Here is an 8,251-nt window from a genome sequence, read left to right on the forward strand (position 1 = left end):
TGGATTCAGGTTTGGAATAACCGGGAAAACTATGTGGTCAATGGTTTTCCCGATAAGCAACATTTGTACCATTACTCGCAGTATATGCAATGGTACTTTCAAAGGACAAGGAAATACGTATCTCCAGATGGAGCATATTCAGCCGGATCGGTAATAACAAAAACATTTCTAACTATATTTTATTTTATTTTATTTTATTTTTTGTTGACATATTCTAACAAATTAATTTTTTCCATTTATTCAGTACAATTTTATCAAATTGATTCGGGATAGATGTGCTCCTACAAATGTGTTTCCAAATCCGTTGCAGTCATTGAATGACGTCTATTAAAACTGCAATGAGATGATGGAAGCATTTACTCAACTAATTCCAACCGCCTTCTCCTCAACTACTTCTCAAGCTCCTCCTCCACAACAGTTCCAAATGTCTTTTGCACCTGAATATCAACAATATGAGAGTTAAACTCAGAAGGATACTTTTCCGCAGGCATACACTTAGACTCCTGCTCCTCAACAACAACAACAACAACAACATCCCTTTGGGTTTGAAGCTTACGGAGCAATCTGTGACTACTCATTTTCTCAATTAGCATCATCTTCGCAATTTCAAGGAATGCAATTAGTGTTTGGCACTACTTCAAATACTCCATTCTCGGCATTCAACTCTCAACAATATTATCAGTCGACAATGCCTTCACAAACAAACAATGACGATGAAGATGATGACGATAGTGAAGACGAAGATGAGGAGCAACCACAACTGGTTAGAGGTGGAAGACAAAATCAATCGCAACAACAAGAAGAACTAAGATTCCAACCACGTCGAAGGAGAAAGGCACCTGGATGTGGAACATCATCTCATAGACGTCATTAAGATTTTTTTCCTCCTAATTAAATGTTTTTGAAATTGAAACTACAATTAATGAAATTTTCTTCTTTTTCCAATTCTATTTTTGTTATTACATTAATTTTAAATTACAAATTATTCCAATACCAAATTTGTTATTAAATTAATTTAAATTAATCATTTAACATATTTAATTACCATACTAAAATAATCATTGAACTAAAATTACCATATTCAAATACATTATTTTTATAAGTTAATAAAAAAAACAAATAAAACGTTTCGTAAATGGGTGCAATTCGAAATAACCCATACAATCTCGTGTACCAGGTACACGACACTGGAAGTCGTGTGCCCTATCCACGATTTCAGTGAGGAGAGAGAATAATAAATGGAAATCGTGGATGGTATCCACGACTTTCCAGTGAAATCATGGCTGTGGTCCACGACTTTGCCAAACTCGTGGATGTCATCCACGAGTTTCATAAAAATTTCAAACCCGTAATTAAGTCAAAACATACACAGAAGCTGGGATAGTGTAGTTTCAAACTACACTATCCCCATAATTTTCCCGTTATATATATATGTGAAACAATTCACATAAGACCATTGTGTTATTGTGAGAAACAAAAACAATTAATATAGACCATAAGAACTTATTTGAAAGAATAAATAATGTTTTGTGTTCCACTATATATATATATATATATATATAAGGGGATCTTATGTAAGGTTAAAAAGACTAACTTCATAACTTAATATTCAATTCTAAGACAATCTACAGTTTGAAATCTACTTCCAAATTAAAATGATTAGATTATCACAAAAAAGAATGGTTAAGATATGAAAAGTCTTTTTAACTTACTCTCATAGTATCCTTGACATGTGCGTACGTGTGTTCCATACCTTGAGTTGTAACATACTCGTTCTCGTTAAAATTATAGATAGAGAAGTTTACAATTGCATTGACTTCCATGCCAACAGGTAGAGAGTTAGGGTTTCTTAACACCAAACTAATAGAAACATGGTCCTTCCCACTTGCTTTTTTGTTCCCATTTGGGTATATGGATAAGCTCATGTAGATACAAAAATACAGCTTCGGATTTAATGTTAAACAAAACAGTAGTAAGAAATGAAATAATCCAATTCTGAAGGTTAATTATGATGAATTGAACTTGTATAAAAGGGAAAGGTGATTGAAACAAAGGTATACCCTTTGTAATCACCAGCTTCAAACTCTTCTGAGTCAATTTTTTCAAATGAGCTCTCAGAAAACAATGAAAAAGACTATTTTGACAGAGTAATGACTTTGTGGAGCTTTTTTTCCTATAAGACACCAAAAAGAATGTGTCAATTACTAGTGACTTGAATAAACAAGTGATAACAATCAGTGGCGAATTCATAACTCAATGATGGTGGTTCAATTCGCATTAAATTTGTCAAATGTATTTAGGAAATATTGACCATTATGCCAATGGAGTAGACAACCACCAGTATTTATGCATTCTTATGTTCATACGTATTTATGGATACTCATACACATATGATTACCGGTTCTAAATAATGTTTCAGTCTCTAACTTAGACCAATAATATATATTGTCGCATCAATAAAAGAATACCTGGAAATAACGAATTTTCAAGCTCAATTATACATTAATAAATTTACAATAATCAATATATATATGGAAAAAAATGATTACGTGAATAACCTTATATGTATTTGAATTTTTTTCAAAGTAGTTCAGTTAATGAAATTCATTAAGAAATAATTATAAAAATATTATATACAATCTCAAATCATTAGAAATTATAATATGTAGAGGATATTTATATAAAAGAAATTTGTGAATATGAACATACCAACTAATTAAATATGATGATACTTGTCCTACATGTATTTTTCCAGTTTCACATATGACCGAATTTTTTAAAACCCTAAATCAAACAGTAAAATCCTAATGTATGCATTTTTCGATGCAAACAATGCAAACTTTCAGTACAGTAGTTTTTATTTGGGTAAATAGACTGAGACTGATAACACAACTAATGGAAAGCAACATAGGTAAAGGGAAGGAGAAAAGAGAAGCATAACCTTTATTCTCCATGAGTATTGCAGACATTCTAGTTTGGATTATAGGTAAAGAGATCTCTGAACTGGTTTAATATAATTTGTTAAACTCTTCTGTTACAAGCTCAAGGAATTTTATAGGAGCATTTAAGGATCTAGTTGGACAGGTTTTTAATGTGTGTGATACTAACAGTCACGTAATTAATATCACACGGTATTTGAGAAACATAGAAGTTCACGTTCAATAATTAAATTAATATTCATTTCTCTTCTTTGATGTGACCCTCCAGCTTCCTCACCTTTTCCCTCATCTTTTCATTCTCTAGTTCCCAATACACTTGGACTGAAATTTCAAATCATTTTTTGTATTATCAATGTATTTTTTTACCTTAAAGATAAGGAATTAATCATTCTTAAAAAAATTGAATATTTGACTTTTTAATTTTTGTTTGATCTAATAGAGCCTTATATCATCAGATTTATTGTCCTTAATAACTTCAAACCGTTTTTAATATACTTCCTCAGTCCGGCCAAAGTATTGAGTTTGTACAATTAATTTTAATTATGTGTTGATTTTTTATAAGTTTATTATATTTATGAGGAAAATAGGTATACATTGACAGTGGTGTGTGAAAGTTTTTTATACCGTTACTTTATTATCTATAATTCATTTTCCATTATATTTGTATGTTCACAAAAAATAATGCAAATGAAGTTGTGGATGATGCACTGATTGTGCATAATTTTTTACACTGTCACTGCATCAATATTAGACTCATATTTCAATTAATTGAATGACACAAAACGTGAGAATTTAGTCCATATTCAGATACCTATGAAATTAAAAATTGCAGGTGTAGAAAAATATGTGCAATGCATATGAAGGAAGGAATTACTGACATTTTTTGTACCCTCCTTGTTGGTTAACATAATTTGATTGATTAATTATCTTAAATCTCCGGTCTCGTTTTATTATACTTTTCACTTATTTTTATAGTATTATAGTTGATTTTGGAACAAACCATGATGAGTTCAAAATAAAGTAGATAATGAAATTCTCATACATGTCCATTCCTAATATATCTTAAATCTTACTATAATGTTTATCATTTGGATTATATGTTCATGCATAATATAATATGAGAACCATGATGGTCAATATACTCATTAATATAATGACAAGAGATGTATCAATGATTCTAGAGTACTCTTTCACCTACTTCATTATTCCTTTAGCAATTTCAAATTTAGGACCAAAATGTTTAATGTTGACTTCACTACTCATTCAAGTATACATTAGATTTAACTTATTTGATATTTTCTAATTTTTACAAGAGTATAATATCCATATATTGTCAGTATGAATGTAATTTAAATTTAATTTGGGATTTGGTGCAATTCACTAACCGAACCGAACACAAAAACATAATCTGTTCATCTCAATTAATCGCAAATTTTATTGTGGGAACTGAGCCGCTCATAAATAGTTTGGTTCCATTCGGTTTCATGGCCTTCCTATTTTTTATTTTAAAAAGAGTAAATTACACTAACACTCATGAGTTTTATTGAAATTACATAAACTACTCATTCGTTTTTACACCTACAAACTCCCCTAATTTATATACATACATTATACTAACTACTAATGATGAGAAATAAATGTGATATTTTAAATAAAAAATGATGATAAGTATAATTAAGTTAAACAAAACATGATATATTATGAAGATAAATTCAAATAGTATATGAGTCACTACATTTTCATTATTTTTGGTTCATTACAAAATGCATCAATAATTATAAAGAGATAATGTTTAAATCACTTTTATACTATATTGTAACTAACAACAAATAATAAAAATGTATTGACTCGTATACTATTTGGACTTGTTTCGACAATATACTATATTTTGTTCAATTTAATTACATTTATCACTTTTTTTGTTTAAAAATCACACTTATTTCTCAGGTATAAATAGTCATAATGTATGTATATAAATTATGGGTTTTTGTAGGTGTAAAAAATAGAATGGTGATTTGTGTAATTTCACTAAAACTCAGAGGGTGTCAATGTAATTTACTCTTTAAAAAACTACACAACAAATGAAAGTTCAAATGTATTACAATATATATTATTTGTCCATAAAAGGAAAGCAATTTAGTATATATTAGTAAAATATATTACAATATACAATCCATAATTTGTAACATGCATGACAATTTAATAACTAACATGTACGATAGTAACATAAATCACATTATAATATTATAATTAGTAACATATATAGCAACACATGTATAACAATTTATGATATATATTAGTTTCAAATTCAATATCACGAAAGTTAAAAAATATGTATCAAATGATCACAAAACACTATATATATATATATATATATATATATATATATATATATTAGTACATTTCACACAAAATTGATAATTTAATATATATTTCTTTAACATGTAGTTCAGTTCGGTTCCAATAGTTTCTAAATTTATAAAACCATGATCTGAATATTAATGGTTCTTTAAAAAATAACCAAACCGACTTGTGAAACCAAACTGAACCAATTTTATGGTTTGATTCAATTCCACAAGTTTCACGGTTTAAATTGGCATGTCTACACCTCTAACTTGTTAACGAAAAACAGAAGAAGAATAAAGTGAGGAGAAGAGAGGATAAGAGTTTCTCAATGAATGGTTACATCATTAACAAGGCAACAACCATATTTATACAAGTTTCTATATATGGCTAACTAACAATAACTACCAACTAGAAATAGAAACCTCTCAACCAAACTAACTAACTAACTATTGATTACATTCCAATACTACTGTCAGTATAAAGATTTATACACAATTACTATATCATTTATCATTCATTTAGATTACTTTTTTTGAATAGTTAATAATAATTAAAAATAAATAATATAAGAAATATTAACAATATATAGAAATCATATATTGGTCATTGTGTACATCTTTTCTAAATTATTTTTAATGAAACTTATATCTTCAAAGCTTCTTCACTCCATTCAAAGGAGTTAGTACATAGATATTGGGATGGATGAGAATTGCAAGTACAAATCAACATGTACTACAATAAATAAAAAAATGTATCAAGACTTTAAATTATATTATGGTTACTTCATAAATGCATGTTAATATTCACATTTGAGCAATTTATCAATATACCACAATAACTTTGCCAATTGAAATTTATATAATTTGAGAATGATTCATGTATCCATTAGAAACATGTACTATCGTTAGATATTAAATATAAATAATAATGTATTTGTGTGTTTATTAATTTATATTTGGACAATCCTTAATTATGTTATACTAATACATTTCAATTTACTCGTAAATAATTAATTATTATATCATTTATAATATTAAAATTATGAGTAAATAAAATATCATCGAAGTTGATACAAACAAAGGATGATAAATTAGCCATGTGTCTACTTATTACTCCAGCAGCATAGCTTATCTCTGGTCTAGTGTGGCAAATGAATCGAAGGCAACCTACCATTTGCCTGAAGAGAGTAGGATCTGCTGGTTTGTTTGATTCTTTGTCAATTAAGCTAGCTTTTCCTTCAACTGGCACAGCTACTGGTTTGCAATTAGCCATTTGGAATCTGCTTAGGACATCTTTGACATACTTCCTTTGGTGCATCATTACCCCTTTGTGAGTCTTCAAGAATTCTATTCCCAAGAAATAGGCCAATTCACCTAAGTCAGTCATTTCGAATTCTGACTTCAGTTTGCTTTTGATGCTAAGAACTTCTGATTCACAGCTACCAGTTATATAGGCAGAGCAGAGTTGTTTCTCCTTTACTTGATGAGTTTACATAAACTCCATGTTCTTTCTTGCATTTGGTGAATCCAATAGACCTTAGAAAAGAGTCTATTCTCTTGTTCCAGGCTCTTGGAGCTTGCTTAAGTCCATAAAGAGCCTTGTTCAACTTCAAGACATTTGTCCCCTTGTGAGCTATATCAAAGCCTGGAGGTTGAGTTATGTACACTTCTTCCTCAAGAGGCCCATTGAGGAAAGCACTCTTGACATCTAGTTGCCAAAGCTTCCACCCAAACCAACTTGCCAATGCTACAATCAACCTTACAGTCTCAAACCTTGCTACTGGTGCAAAGACATCAGTGTAGTCATACCCTTCCTTCTGCAAGAACCCTTTAGCAACCAATCTTGCCTTGTGCTTTGAGACACTTCCATCTGGCCTGAGTTTAACTTTGTACACCCACTTTACTGGTATAGGAACTTTTCCTGCAGGTAGGTTGGCTTCTGTCCAAGTGTTATTCTTCTCAATTGCCTCAAGTTCTTCTTCCATAGCACTGAGCCATACATTCTCCTTCATAGCATCTTGAAAATTGATTGGTTCAGTCTCTCCCAATAGTGCAAGATGAATTAGATCACCCTCATCTGTAATTGCATCATCAGGGAATACCTCATATTCATTAAGCCTCCTAGGTAGTTGTCTTACCCTTGCAGGCCTTGATACACATCTTGCAGCATCTGTTCTTGAGGGTGTGTTGTTCTCATCTGTAGCTTCATACTCATTATGATCTTCTGGTACATGAATCAGAGGCATGGTTGAGCTTTTCTCAATCCTCTTGTGAAGATCATTCCAGGTGCTCATCTCATCAATATGCACATCCCTGCTGAAGACTACTTGGTTTGTCACATGGTTTAGTAGCTTGTATGATCCTGTTGAGTGGTAACCAACAAAGATCATTAGCTCACTTTTGTCATCAAGTTTCTTCCTTATTTGATCTGGAATGTGCTTGAAGCATAATGACCCAAACACTCTCAAATGCTTTACTGATGGCCTTCTTCCAGTCCAAACTTCTTCAGGGACTTGATCCTGTAGACTTTGAGTAGGGCATCTATTCAAGACATAGGTGGCTGTTGTGACTGCTTCTCCCCATAGGTTGTGTGGCAAGCCTTTGCACCTTAGCATACACCTTACCATGTTCATAACTGTTCTATTTCTCCTTTCAGCTATACCATTGTGTTGTGGTGTATAGGGGGCTGTCACCTCATGTATTATGCCTTGATCAACACAGAATTTCTCAAGCTCTCTTGATGTGAATTCCCCTCCTCCATCAGTTCTGAATATTTTCAGTTGGTTTCCTGATTGTCTTTCAGCTTCTGCCTTGAACTTCTTCAAATACTCAAACACTTCACTCTTGGCCTTGATGAGATAGACCCACATTTTTCTGCTATAGTCATCAATGAAAGATACAAAGTATCTATTTCCACCTAGTGAATTCACTTCAAAAGGTCCACACACATCAGAATAAACAATATGC

Source organism: Lupinus angustifolius, chromosome LG16 (genome assembly GCF_001865875.1).
Source record: "Lupinus angustifolius cultivar Tanjil chromosome LG16, LupAngTanjil_v1.0, whole genome shotgun sequence".
In the NCBI taxonomy this organism is placed as follows: domain Eukaryota; kingdom Viridiplantae; phylum Streptophyta; class Magnoliopsida; order Fabales; family Fabaceae; genus Lupinus; species Lupinus angustifolius.